The sequence below is a fragment of the Triturus cristatus genome, chromosome 5_2, assembly GCF_964204655.1.
Source record: "Triturus cristatus chromosome 5_2, aTriCri1.1, whole genome shotgun sequence".
Lineage (NCBI taxonomy): Eukaryota > Metazoa > Chordata > Amphibia > Caudata > Salamandridae > Triturus > Triturus cristatus.
The window spans coordinates 722582215-722601004 of record NC_140588.1 but is presented as its reverse complement, the minus strand read 5'-3'; positions in this window follow the sequence as shown (position 1 = coordinate 722601004).

The window sequence follows — 18790 nt, the reverse complement described above, 5'->3', positions numbered from 1 at the left end:
AACTTAAGACAAAATCCTAAACTTACTACTTTTGGTATTCACAGAAGTTAGGATTTTGTCTTAAGTTTGTCCTAAGACAAACTTAAGACAGACTTAAGACAGACTTAAGACAGACTTAAGACAAACTTAAGACAGACTTAAGACAGACTTAAGTTAGGAATTTGTCTTAAGTCTGTCTTAAGTCTGTCTTAAGTTTGTCTTAAGTTTGTCTTAAGTTTGTCTTAAGTCTGTCTTAAGTCTGTCTTAAGTCTGTCTGAAGTGTGTCTTAAGACAAACTTAAGACAAAATCCTAACTCACTGTTTGTATGTGTTGAAGACAGCATGTGTGCAGGACTGTATGGGTGGATAAGTGTGTGCATGGGTGTGTTAGTGAGTGAATGACTGTCTCAATAGTGTCTTTATGAGTAACTACATATGTTTTAAACTAGTATATGTGACTATTGGTGTATATAAGTGAGTATATGTGAGAGTGAGAGATTGAAAGAGTTCCTGTATGAATAAGTATGTGTTTCTATAAGTGATTGTTTAAAAGACAAAGGGCCCGATTCACAGAACTAACTTAAGACAAAATCCTAAACTTACTACCATTTTGGTATTCACAGAAGGCACTTACTCATTTTGGTATTCACAGAAGGCACTTACTCATTTCGGTATTCACAGAAGTTAGGAGTCCTAACTTTAGGACTCCTAAATGCCTTCTGTGAATACCGAAAGCCTTAAAATTAGGATTTTTCGCAGTTTAGTAGTAGTATAGTTAGGACTCCTAACTTTAGGACTCCTAAATGCCTTCTGTGAATACCGAAAGTCTTAAAATTAGGATTTTTCTCAATTTAGTAGTCCTAAGTTTAGGACTCCTAAGTTTAGGACTCCTAAGTTTAGGACTCCTAAATGCCTTCTGTGAATACCGAAAGCCTTAAAATTAGGATTTTTCGCAGTTTAGTAGTAGTATAGTTAGGACTCCTAAGTTTAGGACTCCTAAATGCCTTCTGTGAATACCGAAAGTCTTAAAATTAGGATTTTTCTCAATTTAGTAGTCCTAAGTCTAAACTTAGGACTACTAAATTAAGAAAAATCCTAATTTTAAGACTTTCGGTATTCACAGAAGGCATTTAGGAGTCCTAAAGTTAGGAGTCCTAACTATACTACTACTAAACTGCGAAACATCCTAATTTTAAGGCTTTCGGTATTCACAGAAGGCATTTAGGAGTTCTAAAGTTAGGACTCCTAACTTCTGTGAATACCGAAATGAGTAAGTGCCTTCTGTGAATACCAAAATGAGTAAGTGCCTTCTGTGAATACCAAAATGGTAGTAAGTTTAGGATTTTGTCTTAAGTTAGTTCTGTGAATCGGGCCCTTAGTATGTGTAAGTTTCTGTAAAAGTGAGTGTGGTGGTGTGTGTATAACTGTATATGCAAGTAAATGGATGTTTGATTGTTTATTAGCATGAGTGACTATGTGTGTGAGTAACTCTATGCATGAGTGGCGTTGTGTAACAGTATGTATAGGTGTATGAGTACATATGATGAGTGAGTACATATATGAGTGACTGTATAGGACTGTTGGTGAATGAGTAGATGTGTATTTGGATCTTAGAATTACTGAATAGGTTGTTGTAACTGGTATTGGTATGTCCATTGTTTTGAAAATGTTAGTTTCTATTTTTGAATGTATGTATCAAAGGTTATATTAGGGTGAGAGGAGGTCTGCCACTCTATCACAAGGATGATGTCATCAGTGATGTCATCAGTGATGTTATTTGAGATGTCATCAGTGATGTCATGAGTGATGTCACTTACCATGTCATGAGTGATGTAATAGGTGACGTCATCAGCAGTGCATTGCGGGCGCGCGAGTTATAGTTAGCTGAACCAAATATAACGGGGGAATTTCAATGGTTTTGTACGAGTGAAAAGTCCAGCTAACTATAACGCCCCTGTAACCTATGGTTATTTCAGTGAATTTCTAAGGTTTTTTAAATGCTAATTCCTTACTATAACGTGCCTGAAACCTATTTTTTTTTCAGTGAATTTCAAAGGTTTTTTAAATGCTAATTTCTAACTATGCCTACAGAGATAGGACATGTGAAGAAAGAAGAAAAAACGCACAGAAAGAAAAAAAAGAAATGCAGAAAGAAGCAATAGAAGTCCTCAAAGATGAAGAGAAGTGCAGGAAGAAGGATAACGTGCAGAAAGAACAAACAGAAGAGCAGAAAGAAACCTTGGTACAAAATCATCCTGTACCCGCAACTTTTTCAGACGGATACTGGTGGTAACTAAGGGGCATATGTATCAACATCACCATTTGCGATTCTCAAATAGCGATTTTTAAGGAATCGCTATTTGAGAATTGCAAAATGGGATGTATTTAAAAAATTGCAATCTTTTTGCGATTTCTTAAAATTCCTTAATTGCGATTAGCAAATTGCGAAATCGCAATTAAGGAATACTTGCCCATTCATTCCTATGGGCCAGAAGACCCATAGGAATGTATGGGAAGTAATTCTCAAATTGCGAATCGCAATTTGCTAATCGCAATTTGAGAATAATTTCAAAGGTGCAAGGGTGTCAAGATGACACCCTGATACACCCCTGAAATTAGCATGTGTGGTCATATGGCGCACATACATGTCACGTGGCACTTTGTAAAATTACAAAACGTGCATTTTTAAAAGAAATCGCAAATTAACACCAACTAGTAGTTGGTGGTAATTTGCGATTTCTTAAGGATTAATCGCAATCCTTTGGTGAGTGTTACATTTCATTTAACCCCTTCAGTGCCCATGACGAGCTGGACTCGTCATGGGCCGCGGTTGCGCTGTACCCATGACGAGTCCAGCTCGTCATAGACCCCGCCCGCTAATGCAACGGCCGGCACAGGGCGGGGAAAGGGGCGGGCACTGAAGGGGTTAAGAAATCGCAATTTGCGATTTCTTAAATGCTTACGCAAACTTAAGAAATCGCTAAATTAGCGATTCCTTAAATTTGCGTTGGGAATTTGCCTAATACATCCCGTTTTGCAAATTTTTATTCGCAAATGCTGTATTTTGCGAATCGCAGCGTTTGCGACTAAAAATTCGCTTGATCCATATGCCCCTGAGTCTGACTAACCAGTCCTTGAGCCAGTGCTATGTTAAAAGACACTCAGAATACAGTGAAAACACATACATACACTAGGGAACACTATGCGTTGGGGTCCCCCTGTGATTAACATGACCTCCTCTGTAAGCCCCTAGTATATAATAGGGCAGGGATTAAAACTACCTCTTAAAACGCGCCACAAGGCGTGTTTGCACACGTCACCTCAGGCCCCATCCCCTCCCTTCCCCACTGTGTAAACATGCCCTGTGTCCATTTTAAGTTGGGAGATTAAGTCCCCTTGAATCCTGAGGGTCCCTAGGGTCCAACTAGACCACTAGGTAACTCCAGTAAGCGCCACAGAGCTGCGTTGCAGAGAGATGTAAAAAGGGGCACGGCCTAGACCACCTCTCTGCAACGCAGCGCAGTGGCGCTTACTGGAAGCACCTGGTGGGCTAGATGGCCCCCAGGGTCCCTCAGGATTGAAGGGGAATTATTTCCCTAACTTAAAACGCACTACAGGGCTTGTTTGCACACGTTAATTCAGGCCCCGTCCCCTCCCTTCACCACTGTGTAAACACGCCCTGTGGCCGTTTTTAGTTGGTTGATTAAGTTCATTTGAATCCTGAGGGTCCCTAGGGTCCAACTAGCCCACTAGGTACCTCCAGTAAGCGCCACAGAGCTGCGTTGCAGAGAGGTGTAAAAAGTGGCACGGCCTGGACCACCTCTCTGCAACGCAGCTCAGTGGTGCTTACTGGAAGCACCTGGTGGGCTAGTTAGCCCCCAGGGGTCCTCAGGATTGAAGGGGAATTATTTCCCCAACTTAAAACGCGCCATAGGGCGTGTTTGCACACGTCACCTTAGGCCCCATCCCCTCCCTTCCCCACTGTGTAAACACGCCCTGTGGTCATTTTTTAAGTTGGGAGATTAAGTCCCCTTGAATCCTGAGTGTCCCTAGGGGCAAAATAGCCCACTAGGTACGTCCAGTAAGCGCCATTGCAGAGAGGTGTAAAAAGGGTCATGGCCTGCACCACCTCTCTGCAACGCAGAGCAGTGGCGCTTACTGGAAGCACCTGGTGGGCTAGTTGGCCCCCAGGGTCCCTCAGGATTGAAAGGGAATTATTTCCCCAACTTAAAACGCGCCACAGGTGCACATGTCACCTCAGGACCCATCCCCTCCCTTCACCACTGTGTAAACGCGCCCTGTGGCTGTTCTAAGCTGAGAGATTAAGTCCCCTTGAATCCTAAGGGTCCCTAGGGTCAAACTAGCCCACTAGGTACCTCCAGTAAGCGCCACAGAGCTGCATTGCATAGAGCTGTATAAAGGGGCATGGCCTCAGGACACCTGTCTGCAACACAGCTCCCTGACACATACTGGAGATACCTGTTGGGCTAGTTGGCCCTCAGGGACCCTCAGTATTGAAGGGGAATTAATTCCCCAACTTACAACTGGCCAGGGGGCGCGTTTGCAGAGTGCTGCAAGGAGGGGGCGTGACCTACGGCGCGATGCCGGTCTTTTATTTATTTTATTTTTTTAAGAAGGAGGGCTGTGTGGCCCCCCTTCTTTTTCTAATTTATTGGCCCTGGGGACCCCATCCCCAGGGCCTGCAACCTAATTTTTTTTGTTGAAACAAATAAATTTGGCCCTCCCAAGGCCTTAATCGGTTTGGCCCTCCCAAGGCCTTAATCGGCCCCGGGGATCCCAACCCCCGGGTCATGGCCTTTTTAAAAAAGAAAATCTTTAGGAGGGGGGCTGCGTTTTCCCCCCTCCTCAGGCCACTTATGGTCCCGGGGACCCCATCCCCCAGGGCCGGCCTTTGTTTTTTATTGTTTAAAAAAAAAATATATGTATAGAAACACCTAGGACATGCTGGACAAACCGTATGTACCTATCACCATGATGATTTGCGTGATATTCATTAAAAGGTGACTATGCATACAATGAATCCACGTGGAATGTAATTTCACCCTAGTGAAGCTCTGACGTGTCTGACGCCCTACTGTGCCTAATCCCGGCACCCCCGCCAGTGGGTACTCTCCAAGTAGACACCCTTGTCGTTTATTTATACAAACATGGGTAGCTATTGACGGGCACATTTAATACACACGCACACCAAGCCATTCAAAGGGGATTTGACAAAAATTAGTTCAAACTATGCAAGAAACCCCCCTCACGGTTAACAAAACACACATCCACCGCCGGATGTGTAATACTTTTTATTTTACTCTCTGGAAAGAAGACGAACCTCACTTGAGAGTCACAGCGTGCTCCTAGCTGAGCCCAATGCTGTGTTACACTCACCAGTGCCCGCCGAGTGCCTCACACCTCTGTGTTGTATTCCACCAGCTAGTGCATATGCTATGACACTCTCTAGCCCATGTGCACTGTAACACCACCCCGTGAATATGTCATGCCACACTTGCCTTCGCACGGGTTATATTGCCCCATCAAACGTGCCTTCACCTATGCCTATGTTCTAACGCATAAAGCAGTACAAAAGGGGGTGGTGATGGACGGAGCATCAGAATCAATCAAACACTCACACCCAGTCAACAGATCTGGGTTTGATCCATCACCGTTCATACATATTACAATCTGGGATCCATATCTTTGTCACAGTGCATATGCAACGTTACACTCCCCAGCAAATATTTTATATTACAACTTTAGAGACTAGTTTGGTTACACAACACTGCCCTGTGCATATTACACTCCAAGGTGCATATCGCATAGCATGCGCTAGTGCCTGTGCTATCTCGCGCTCTCCAATAAATCTGTCATTGCGCACAATATATTGCATAATATATTTCACGCCCCGGTTCATCTTATATCACACTTTTTGGTGCATAGTTTATACCATATACTATATCTAGTTTTCATTTTCAATCGTGCTCTCAGGACTATGTTCTATATAACACTGCGTCCACCTACCCTTTTCACGGGCATTACATTTTGCGATGGAAATGGAGGGTCAGGGGGTGTTTCTGCCAAGTGAGCCTGGAGTCACAGTCACAAACGTCCTCTTCTTCTTGAACAAAAGTGAGAGTATGCTGCATACTTGTTCATATTTTAAGTAGTTCACACAGACACACATTATAAAAACAATAACGCTCCTAATACCCACCTTCTCTGAACAGTTAGCTTGCTGCCCCATCCACCTCCTCTCTATCTTCTGCTGTCTGAATCCATGGACTAGCCTCCTCCCTCCTGCCATGCATGGTCTGATGTGCTGCCACTGCCCTCCATTTAGCATGATGTACCAGTCCACTCCTCCTGCCCTCCATTGCCCAATTCTATGGCCCATCATTGACCTCCTGCTTAGCCTCTGTGCTTAGCTTGCTGCCCCCATTCTCCTTCCCCCTGCCCTCCGATGTCTTTGTGCATGCCCCTGCTCCATCCTTTTTGCCCACCATGTTCCATGGACCTGCCACTCCTATCTACTCTGAGTGTTCTGTTGAGCTGCCACTCCCCTCCCACCTGCCTTGCATTGTCAGATGACTGTAACCTATCCCTGCCACCTCCGCCCTGCCTGTCCACATGCCATGCCCCTATCCCCTTCCTCCTGTCCTTCATGGTCCATTTTTACTGTCACACCCTTCTGCCCTCCCTGGTCTGTTGTGCTGCAACTGCCCCTCCTGCCTGCTCCGTGCGGTCTGTTGTGAGGCCCCTTCCCCTGAACTCTCTTGTCTGTGCCCAGGTCCTGACCCTCCCTTCTATCCTCCATGGTCCTTTGTGCATGCCCCTGCACCCTCCTTCTTGCCCATCATAGCCATTGTGCTGCCACTAACCCTTCCGCTTGCCAAGCATGGTCTTCTGTGCTGCCATGGCCCCTCCTACCTTCCCTGTGTGGTCAGCTATCTGCTCCTGACCCCCTCCCACCTTCCCTCCATGGTCTGTGTGTATGCCATCATAGTCTCATTGTTGCTCTCCATGGTGTGTCTTGTTTCTAGTGCCCATCCTGCCTGACTTCCATGGTCATCTTGCTGCTCCTGCCCTGCCCCCTTGTCCCCAGCCCTCTGTTTCCATGTGCAGACCCCTATTCCCTCCCTCCTGGCTTGTCTGTTCCATTGTAATGCCCCTGATCCGCCCCTCCTGCCCTTTATGGTCTGTTATGCTGCAGCTTTCTCTCCTGTCTGTCCATTATGGTCAGCTAGCTACCATTGCCTCTTTCCCCTCTGTTCTCTGTTGTCATGTGCATGGTCCTGTCCCCTCCCTATTGCTTTCTATGGATTGTTATGCTGCACTCCCGTCCTGCATGCCCTGTGTGATGTATTGTGCTACTGCAAACCCTGATGCCTGCCCTGTAGGGTAAGTTTGGTGCACCTCTCCATGTCCCTCCTGTCCTCTGTTATCCGAGTCCATGTCCCTACCCCAATTCCTCCTGCCTACCATGATCCAATGTACCATACTTGCGAACATTTTGAACTTGGTAAGAGGGAGATTTTGAAAAAAAACTGGGGTATTGATTTTCCCCTTTGAGTTACATTGAAAAAGAGGAGATTGTAGACAGGAGATAGATCAAATAAAGCACATTTGAGCTTAAAAACATTGGACGTTCCCTGGCTGAAACGGGTCTGTTGGCATGTATGGTTGTACTACCCCTGCCTCTTCCTTCTGCCCACAATGGTCTATTATATTGCCACAGCCTCTCTTGCCAGTCCTGTATTGTTGGTTTGTTGCCCCTGCCCCCCTTTCCACTGCCCTCCATAGTCTGTTGTGCTGCTACTGCCCTTCCTGCCTGCCCAGTGTGGTCCAATTGTTGCCTCTGCACTCTCCTACCTGCCTTCAATTTTCAGAGTCCGTGCCCCTGGCCTCTGCCTCTCAACAGTATCCAAATGAACAACTAGATTGCTAACATTCTATATTTATTACAGAAGTGTGGAACGCCTGACGTCATCTTGATGTAATCAAAACTGTAATACCTAGAGTATTTCCTTTAGAAATTACATATATGAGATGGTCTTATTTGCATCAAAATTATGGTTAGTGCTCTAAAAAACTATAATGAGGACACATTTTCTGAGTTTTCAAATTGCGACAAAGAACTTTTAAATTATTTGTAATCTTTATGTTTTTTTATCCAGTTGACCACTTGATTAAATGTTGAAGCTAGGGGAGAGGATATGGTGTTACTTCCAGAGCTGCAGACTTTGCAACTGGGGAACCAGTTTGGAGTTTCTGCTTCAGCTCAACATTCTGTGATTCTGGTCAAATCACTTAATCTCCCCATGTCTACAACCAAAATGAATTTGATCTTGTGTGAGGTAACCAATGCTCATGTAAAGCACTCCAATACCTGCCAAGTCTGCACTACATAAATCTGCAAATACACAAAAAATAAGTGTTTTGCACACTTCTGTCATTGGGCTACATGTGGGCTACATCTGGGTGATATTTGTGCTGCATTTGGGCTCTTTTGTCTCTGGTGGCCATCTTGGGAGATTTATTTGTTATGAAGTTTCCTAATTTCCTCATTTACTGCAGTCTCCTCAGTAGGAAATACTTTCAGTTTTTTACTTTGATTCCATCAAGACGGCATTCAGATGTGTCACACATTTGCCATAAATTCAGAATGTTAGCACTCTAGTTGCTTATTAGATCACTGTAGTAAAGCTGCTGCTCACCAGGGAAGTCTGCTGCTGGTATTGAAAGTGCATGTTTCAGTCTGCATGTCAGAATTTTTTAATGAAATAGAAGAGGATTTGAGAAGTCACTCAAAATGAGATGTGTGGTTAGGCTCCACCCAGATATATCTATCTTTTTAACTCTAATTTTCCCAGGAACTACTGAACGGATTTACACAATTTAAGCAAAGGGCACGAGTCTGAACTGAGGACTACCTCTTTGCCAAATTTGGTGTAATTCCGTTCAGCAGTTCGGGCTGTAGCTGCGTCAACATACCCCTTTTTTCTCAGCCCCCGCTTGACGAATCACCGTGAAATTTTCAGGATAGGAGCAGATCGGAGCTGGCCAAAAGTTTGTAAAATTTCGCGAAGATTCATCAATCGGGGCCAACATTATTCCAAATAGAATGTTGCGGATTTCCTATGGAAAATAGGTCCTAACTATAACTACCCACTGGCGGCTGCCAGTATGTAATATACATATATATATATATATATATATAAATATATATATATATATATATATATATATATATATATATATATATATATATATATTCAGTGAAAAAACCATAGGTTTCACACATGTTATAGTTAGCTGGACATTTTACTCGTAAAAAACCAATGAAATTGCCCCGTTATAGTTAGTTCAGCTAACTATAACTCGCGCGCCCGCAATGCACTGCTGATGACGTCACATATTACATCACTCATGACATGGTCAGTGACATCACTCATGACATCACTGATGACATCTCAAATGACATCACTGATGACATCACTGATGACATCATCCAGTGAATGTGTGTTTTGCTGAAAATTAAATATGTTTTATATATGTATATCTCAAGGTTGATAGAAGAATAAATGGGTATATTACTGTCTAAATGGATGATTTCTTTTTGAAAAATTGATTGTGTAACTGACTGATTAAGTGTATCATAGTGAATACATGGCTTAGTGAGTAATATTTAAATATGTAAATATCTGTATCATTTTTTCACTTTGTGTATAAGTGGCTGCATGGGTTGGTGAGTAGCTACATGGGTGTCTATATAGGTTATTAGTTGGTTTTTTTGAGTATTAGTCTGAGTGTCTGCATGGTTCGGTGGGGGGTATGACGTAGTGCATAGGTGCATGAATGAGTGACTCACTGTTTGTATGTGTTGAACAGAGCATGTGTGCAGGACTGCATGGGTGGATGCGTGTGTGTATTGGTGTGTTAGTGAGTGAATGACTGTCTCAATAGTGTCTTTATGAGTAACTACATATGTTTTAAACTAGTATATGTGACTATTGGTGTATATATGTGAGTATATGTGAGAGGGAGAGATTGAAAGAGTTCCTGTATGAATAAGTATGTGTTTCTATAAGTGATTGTTTAAAAGACTAAGTATGTGTAAGTTTCCGTAGAAGTAAGTGTGGTGGTGTGTGTATAACTGTATATGCAGGTGAATGTATGTTTGATTCTTTATTAGCATGAGTGACTATGTGTGTGAGTAACTCTATGGATGAGTGGCATTATGTAACAGGATGTATAGGTGTATGAGTACATATGATGAGTGAGTACATGTATGAGTGACTGTATAGGACTGTTGGTGAATGAGTGGATGTGTATGTTGATCTTAGAATTACTGAAGAGGTTGTTGTAACTGGTATTGGTATGTCCATTGTTTTGAAAATTTTAGTCTCTATTTTTGAATGTGTGTATCAAAGCTTATATTAAGGTGAGAGGAGGTCTGCCACTCTATCACAAGGATGATGTCATCAGTGATGTCATCAGTGATGTCATTTGAGATGTCATCAGTGATGTCATGAGTGATGTCACTGACCATGTCATGAGTGATGTAATATGTGACGTCATCAGCAGTGCATTGCGGGCGCGCGAGTTATAGTTAGCTGAACTAACTATAACGGGGCAATTTCATTGGTTTTTTACGAGTAAAATGTCCAGCTAACTATAACATGTGTGAAACCTATGGTTTTTTCAGTGAATTTCTAAGGTTTTTTAAATGCTAATTCCTAACTATAACGTGTGTGAAACCCATGGTTTTTTCAGTGAATTTGCAAGGTTTTTTAAATGCTATTTTTTTTTTTTATTCTTCATTTTTTTCAAACATATTTTTAATTGAATTTTCTTACCTTTTATAAAGACTATGCTTAAATTTTTAAAATCATTAAATATTTATTTTATATAAATTTTTTAAAATAAACATGTAAAATTTATTTCCAGATTTTTTTTTTTTTTTTTTTTTTTATTTTTTTTTTATAGTACGCGTACCGTAAGCTCACGGTAAGCATACGGTTTACGCAACGCCCGTAATCTATCTACGCTGCTTGCGTATAGTTACGTACTTTGCGTAGCCGCGCGTACTGCGCGTGGGTCGCGTGCGCGCTTACGCCACACGCGCACGTTACGCGGAAGTGCCGGGGAGTGACTGTTATGCGCATGCGCGCAAGCGCGTGTCTTTTTTACGCGCATGCGTACTTTTTGCCGTAAGCGCACCGTAAGCGTACCGTAAGCGTACGGTAGGTCATGTGATCATGAAACACAACTTTTGATTGGTTGAAAGTACTTTCAGTTCTAGAACTCTCCTACACCACACCCATTCCCCTCATTTCTGCTTGTGATCCCTTGGGAGAAGGAGCTGGTTTGTCTTTGGGATACGATGGCAGAACAGCAGAGCTCTTCTGAGAGTGAGGCTAGCACCAGCAGCACTGTCTTGAGGCAGAGAGCGAGGAAAGTAAAGCCTTCTTATGTTTGGGATTATTTTACTTTTCCAGAAGGCCAGCAAAAGGTGAATGCACCCTTAGTTACTTGCAAGCTGTGTAAGCGTGTACTTTCTAGAGGTAATCCTAACAGGAAGTATTCCTTTGGGAATCACACCATGAAGAGACACCTCCAGGATGTACACAGAAGGACACATGGTCATCTTTTTGGAGGTAACTCTTCAGAAAGACGAGCCAGTACATCCACAGCAGCTCAGCCTGGACCATCACCTGCAGGGCTTACTCCTTCTTCTGCAGGTCAGGTGAGCCCTTCATCTGTGGGGGGAGAATCTCCTTTTGCTGGCCCTCTGGAAATGAACCTTCGATTTCGGAAGGTTGATATTCATTGCACATTTTGTAAAGGTCTAATTTGTCATAGGGAGACCAGTGTTTCCCTAGTGAACAACAAAATAGATCAGCACATTTGTAGCTATGAATAATTTTCCCATGCTTCCTTTCCTCTGTCCCTGCATGAACACAACGGTTCTTTTAAGAGCCAACCTTATCTTCCATCTTTTTTTTACTTGTTTTTAAAATCTTTTTTTTTTTTTTTTTTACCGTACGCGTACGGTAAGCGTACCTTTTTTTTATTTTTTAAAAAAAACACTAAAAATCATTTATCACATTACAAAGTCCTTGAGAGACTACAATTTTTATTATTGACTTACCATACTCACTCAAAAAAATATTTATTCATTTGTTTTTTTTAAAAATAGTTATAAAAATGGTTGTAGTTTCCGAAAATGTTCTATATCGATCTGAAAATAAAGAAAAAAGTATTAATATTTTTAAACCATTTTATAATACAGTACACATATTTACATTTTTTACCAAAAAATATTTTTGCCTTATTTTTGCTGTTTTCAGAATATATTGCATTTCACTATTAATTGTGAAAGCAATTGCATTCATCATTTTACAGCGGGCAAAAAAAATTAACAATCACAAAGATTGTATTAAAAAAGCCCAGAATCTCTTCTCACTTAAACTTATCATTACAGAAATGCATATTATTCTAAAAAAATATCATCTAAAAACAATACTTTTTTCTTTAAAATACCGTCTGATATGTTTGTTTGAGAAGTATAATCACAATATTATATCTCAAATAACTCCAAAATACATCTGATTTTATTTCCTTTAGGCCAAATAGTATTTTTTTTTTTTTCCTGGAATAAATTTCCAAGGGAAATCCATTAAAATTCTAAAGTTTAATCTGTCCAGATCTCACCGATTCTCTGTAACATTTTGGTTCACGAAAATTTTTTGAATAATTTATTTAGTCCACAATAGAATTGCTTACTTTTCCACATGGCCAAATAGTAATTTTTTAAATCATTTTTGAAAAAAATTTCCAATGGCAGTTCAATAGCATTCCAAAATTTAAAATGTGCAGAAGTTACCGATTATCTCTAAATTATTGGTTTTTCAAAATTGCATTAAAAATTAAAAAAGTCCACATTACAATTGGTTATCTTTCCTTTAGGCCAAATGATAATTTTAAAAATATTTTTTCTACAAAATTGCAATGGTAATCCAGTAAAATGGTAAAATTATTTTGTCCAGATCTTGCCAAGTCTCTCTAAAATTTAGGTTTCAGGAAGATTAGATAGGAATTTGCTAAATCAAAAGGCAAACGTTGTTTGAAAATCAATTGGGAATCATTACACAGTGTCCAGCCTTTTTCACATTTTAGATAAACTGTGTAATGTCCAGAAGTAACAGTAGGTCCATCATGGAAAATTATTGCAACAGTTACAAAAGTTTTTCCTGAAATTGATAATTGCTGTCCTGTAAACTTCTTTATTAAAGTATCCAATTTTGATCCATCAGCTCTACATCGTTGCATCATTAAAATTACATACTGTCCGTATTCCCTTAAAATTAATGTTGATAACATGTCAGAATTACACTCACCACATTTCATGCTATGATTAGCATCTTTAACTAATTTTGCAAAAGTGACTGTTTTACTCTCTGGCAATGTCAAATAAATAAACCTTTCATTATCAACAATAGAGCCACATATATTATAACAATTATCACAACTATGTTCCCATTTATAAGAGAGACCAAAAAAAATGTCAATGGGAACTCCTTCTTCTTCCACTACCTGAAGAAAATACATCAAAAATTCGTGTGCATCTTGCTGTTCATTTTGAGAAAACTGTGTTCGTCCTGAACATACATCTAAAAGTTTTCTAATGTCAGTAGCACTTTCTATTTGAGTTTTATCTTTACTCAGCTTTTGAAAAAGGAGACTCAGCTCTGAACAGAATCTTTTTCCCTGATTTACTATTATCTGCTCTTGCAAACTTTCCAGATAAAATGCAACATTCAGCACTACATTTGCATAGCAGTTGACACCAGAGCTATTTTCAAAATGACATCCTACAACCTGTTCTTCATTTTCCTTTTTCTTTTTGCTTGCAATTACATCACTCCTCTTTTTTTTCCTCTTCTCTATATCTTCATTACAGATATTCTCATTTCTCCTTTTACGAGAAACTACACGTTTCTCCAACACAGGATACTGACCTAAATGAGGAGCATAGCTTCTTCTTAATCTATTATACTCCTTTACACAGTTTGTATCAGCACTAACTTTTGAGTCATCAAAGTCTATCATGAATAAACCTGATAATGTTTTGACTCGTGACAAAGCTACATATGCCATACCTTCTTTGAACACAGTTGAACCAATGTTCACAAATGCACAATCTACAGTCAATCCTTGAGACTTGTGAATAGTTACAGCATATGCTAGAGAAAACGGAAACTGCTTCCTACGTACATATAAGTCTTTCACAAGCATAAAACGAACTGTACAACGACAAATATCTTTAACTTCTTCTATCTGATCAAATTTTATTTTTAAACATTCAATTCCTTCTTTTTTCTGATAATTAATAAAACCCACAACTCTTCCCATTGCTCCATTCACTAAGCCTTTCTCAACATCCAAATTTCTCCTTAAAAACACTCTACAGTTCATGCAAACATATAGATTTTTTTCTAATCCTGCTGTTTTGGAGATGTTCTTCTCTAGTGAGTCCAATTTATTTTTCAGTTTGCCTGTTACTGTGACAGTAATTCTTCCATCCTCAATTTTGTCCACTGCTTCCAATTTCCTGATGTCTTCCTTTTCCAATTTCAAAAGCTCCTCATTAAATATTGAGCATTCACGTAGAGTTGGCATTAAGCAGATGACACTTTTGTTTTCTGCAATATTCTTGTATATTTTCTCTGCAACTATTTCTTCCTTTGGAAATAAATTATGTAGCAGCCGACTCTGTAATGCTTTTTTCCCAACTTCTGTGAGTATTCCAATCCTGATATCTTTCAGAATACTTCCATATTCTTCATCGTTTGCTTGCCTCATATTAGTTGTAAGTTCCTTGTACTCAAAGAAGGACCAAATATTTGTATTTCCAATGCTTCCCAATGACTTCTTCGTGTCTTCATGTGTCACAGTATTAAACACTGGTTGTCCTTTAACTGGAGTAAGTTGCAAAAGATCCCCAAAAACTATGACGTGTTTTCCACCAAATAACACGTCATAGTCTGTCTTCAAAATTTGCTGCATTCTTAAATGCACAAAGGCAAGCATTAAGTTTGATACCATGCTCACCTCATCAATAATGAGAACTTGCATCTTCTTCAATACTCTTGAAACTTCCAAGGATGCTTCTCCAGTTAGCTTGTTGAATTGTATTTTGTTCTCATGCTCCACTGGTAACATTAGCAAACGATGTAAGGTGATTCCTTTTATGTTATATGCTGCTAACCCAGTTGGAGCAGTAACCACACAAGACAAAGTAGAATCCGTTTTTTGCTTTAGGTAGCTTCTGATGACTTTAATTAGGAAACTTTTTCCAGTGCCAGCTTGTCCGCTTACATACATCCTGATTGGATGAAATGATGTGCATGAGCACTCTTTTTTGATATGTAGAAATCCGTGATCAATTTTGTTTTTGATCTCTTCATAAATTTGTTGCTGCTCTTGATTCAGTTGTCTTTCCAAATTTTCTAAGTCTATAAATTCTTCTTGACCTTGATTCATAGCCGTTTCCACTTCATTCATGGCTATTGATGCTTCATTTTCAACGATTGGTTGTCCTAGGGGATCTTGACTGTATGTTCCTGAACTTTGGCTGTCCTGAGAACTGTCTCTAGCTATTTCTGCTGCAATTGTAGTTTCCTGTTCAATTTCTTCATTTAACATTTGCAGATAAGTTGAGAATGTACTGCATTGTATGCTGTCTTTACAAGCATTAAAAGAATCTTCATAGCTCTGGAATTCTCCCAGTAGTTCATCCTCTGTACGCCATGGTTTAAACAACTGTAAAAGAGCCAAGTAGTAAAATTCTTTCTTGTCGGTAGTGTCGCAACTCAGCTTCCGGTGATTTATCAAACTTCCTTTGGTTTGCTTCACCAAACATCCTTCTTCACCAACAACTTTATATTTTCCACTGTTGATGTCTTCTGCAGCTTTCCGTGAATAAATGTAGTTCTGTAACACTTCATAGAGACACATGTTCTCCAGATGATGACTTCTCTTGGGATAATATGTGTCCAACATGTTTGTTTTCAATATATCTGTACTTTCTGGGTCATTCTCAGCCAAATATTCAATTTCTCCAACAGATTTCAGTACCCGATTTCTCATTGCTGCAAGGCCTAAACTTGCCCAAATTATTCTTCTTGACTTCGAGTAGAGACTTGCAGAAGATAACCTATCTGAACATTCGTAGGATCCAATTTCTCGATGCGATAACATCTTCAAACTGAAACTGTACAGCTTCTTACTGACAGTCTTCTCGTGAGAAATCTCTTCCCACATTTCCTTCAATTCTGTTTTTTCTGATTTCGTAATGTAAGACGTTACATATCGAGCAACAGCAATGGAATTGTCAGCAACATACTGTATATCCATGTTAGCGTTCCACATGGATAAAATGACTGGGTTGTAGTCATTTATATTTTTAGATTCTTCTTTTCTTTTAAGGTTGTAGGTATTCTTAGGTGATTTTCTTGTGATAGTATGTCTCACAGCTGACATAAAACTGTTGACTCTTCCATTTGAAAGAACAGGTCTAGGAAATCCAAATCGACATTTAGTGTAGTATTTTTCTTTGCTCTTGTATTTCCGTCGACAGTATTTTCCACACCGATGACTTTGGAAACGTAGAACTTGCTCCTTTAACTTGTTCTCTTCTGTGCTTTTTGGTATAGCACATGTTGCATATTCTTCAATGTAAGATAACACTGCTTCATCAGTATCTGTTCCAAACTTTGGGGCATCCTTGATCCACAGCAGCATATGAATATGAGGAGCACCTCTTGCCTGGTACTCTTTTCTCCAAAAGAAATCCACTACTTCTCCAAGGGGTGGATTTTTTTTATTGCAGATGAAGGACATCATAGCCTCAAATCTATGATTGAAATATCTGCAAACATTAACCGGATCCAATGAGCACAGTTCTCCTGCTGTCTTGTATTCGATGTTTTTAATGTTTGAATTGGCCTCTCGTAGAAAATCCAGTAAATCATCCCAAGCGTACTCGGCACAGCTTAGGGTAAGGAACCATGTTGGTGTTCCTAAATTGCGTAACATGCATTTTAGTTCACCATGGCGTCGGTACCAATATTCATTTGTCCCACGCTGACAAGCCATCAGATTGATCAGTTGTGTTTCCAAATGATCATCTCGGTGCTGCACTTTCTCCATAAAATCCTTAGCAGACACATTTTGTAAATGTACTCCACTTTTTAAAATGTGATTTACTGCATAAGACAGTGCAGACAAGTCGCTTTCAAATAAAAGATGGAACAAATAAGGAATACTTTGTCGAAATCTGGGATCTTCAGCATATAGTCTTGTAGTTCGATACTCTGAAGCTGGAATCTGTTCTGGACGTTCATCGTATCGTCCTCCTTTTCCTTTAGGAAACAGCTGGGGAAAACATCGAGCTTCCAAGCTCTCCTCCCATACACTCACGGGATTTCCTTTTGCTTTCTTCATCTGAAAGAGATCAATATTGTCTCCCATAACTTCTTTCGAATGGAGAGGATGTATGCTAAAATGTTCATAAATTTCTTCTTCCTTTGACTTGTCCACTTTTTCAATTTGTCCAGTTGGTGTTTCTGTGTCTCCTTGTAAATCTTCTTCTTCTTCTTCTTCTTCTATATAAATTGATTCATACCATTTGTTATTTTTTTTCAAATACAAATTTGCTCTTTGTACTTTCCGCACATCTACCAGCTCCTGCCAAATCTTCTTATTCTTTGTAGGTACACCATTAACCAGAATAATTAATGGTTCAGTTTCCAAAGTATCCGCATCAATAGTTTCCATATTTTTTTTCAAATCCAAGGGCAAATACACCACTCTACCTTTTAAACCTCTCAGTAAATCTGAAGGAGGTAATTTACCAGTTTTGGGCTCCATACGTACTATGGTCTGGAACGGATGAACACATTGAATGAGTATAGACTCATGTGTATTTAATTCAGAAAGTTCAGCAGGAATAGCATCCAATTCTAAATTATTATGTACAGCTCTGGTCCGCATTCTATTTTCCTCTAACTTGTTATAACAGTATTTACAAATACGCTGATCTTCACCCAATTCAAAACAATTTTCTAGAAATATATATGTGGCAAAATCCTTCCACTTATAATTATCTTCATTTTCACTCTTTCTGTAGAGATCAACATTCCTAGTTTGTTTTCTATAATGAGTTCTGCGGCAACAAATACAAGTAAAATTTGGTCTTTCATTAGAGACTATTGCAAATTTTGTTATGTGATCATTAAATGTGTTACTTACAGAGGGTTCTACATTCTCTTCCACTTCTTCCTCATTTACTGTGTCCTTCTCTGCACTGTTTTGTTCAGGACCAAAGTAACAAAACTGAATTTCATCAACAACCTTCTCTACATCTGATACCGTTCCTCGGAACAGAGCCCTATTCAATTCATTTAACTTTATTGCTGGACTTTTGGCAAAATACAACCGTCTCACAAACTTTCTCATTTCAGTATGATGAACAGCCAGCATCCTAAAATGATGGAAAACACTATTGCACACTTTTCTAGATAGACAAGCAAGAGAATGACCCTGCAAACCAGTATTCTCTCTCACTCTGCATGGATCCAGACTTTGAAGCACCTTAATCTTTTGTTTTACACTTTTTTTACTATATTCTCTTAGAAACTCTCGAAATCTGTCAATAGATTCCTGACGCACAGTGCAAATACTACTACAATTCCAAGTGTACACTGGGGCTTTAGGACGTCTCCCCATTGCCTCATCTGCC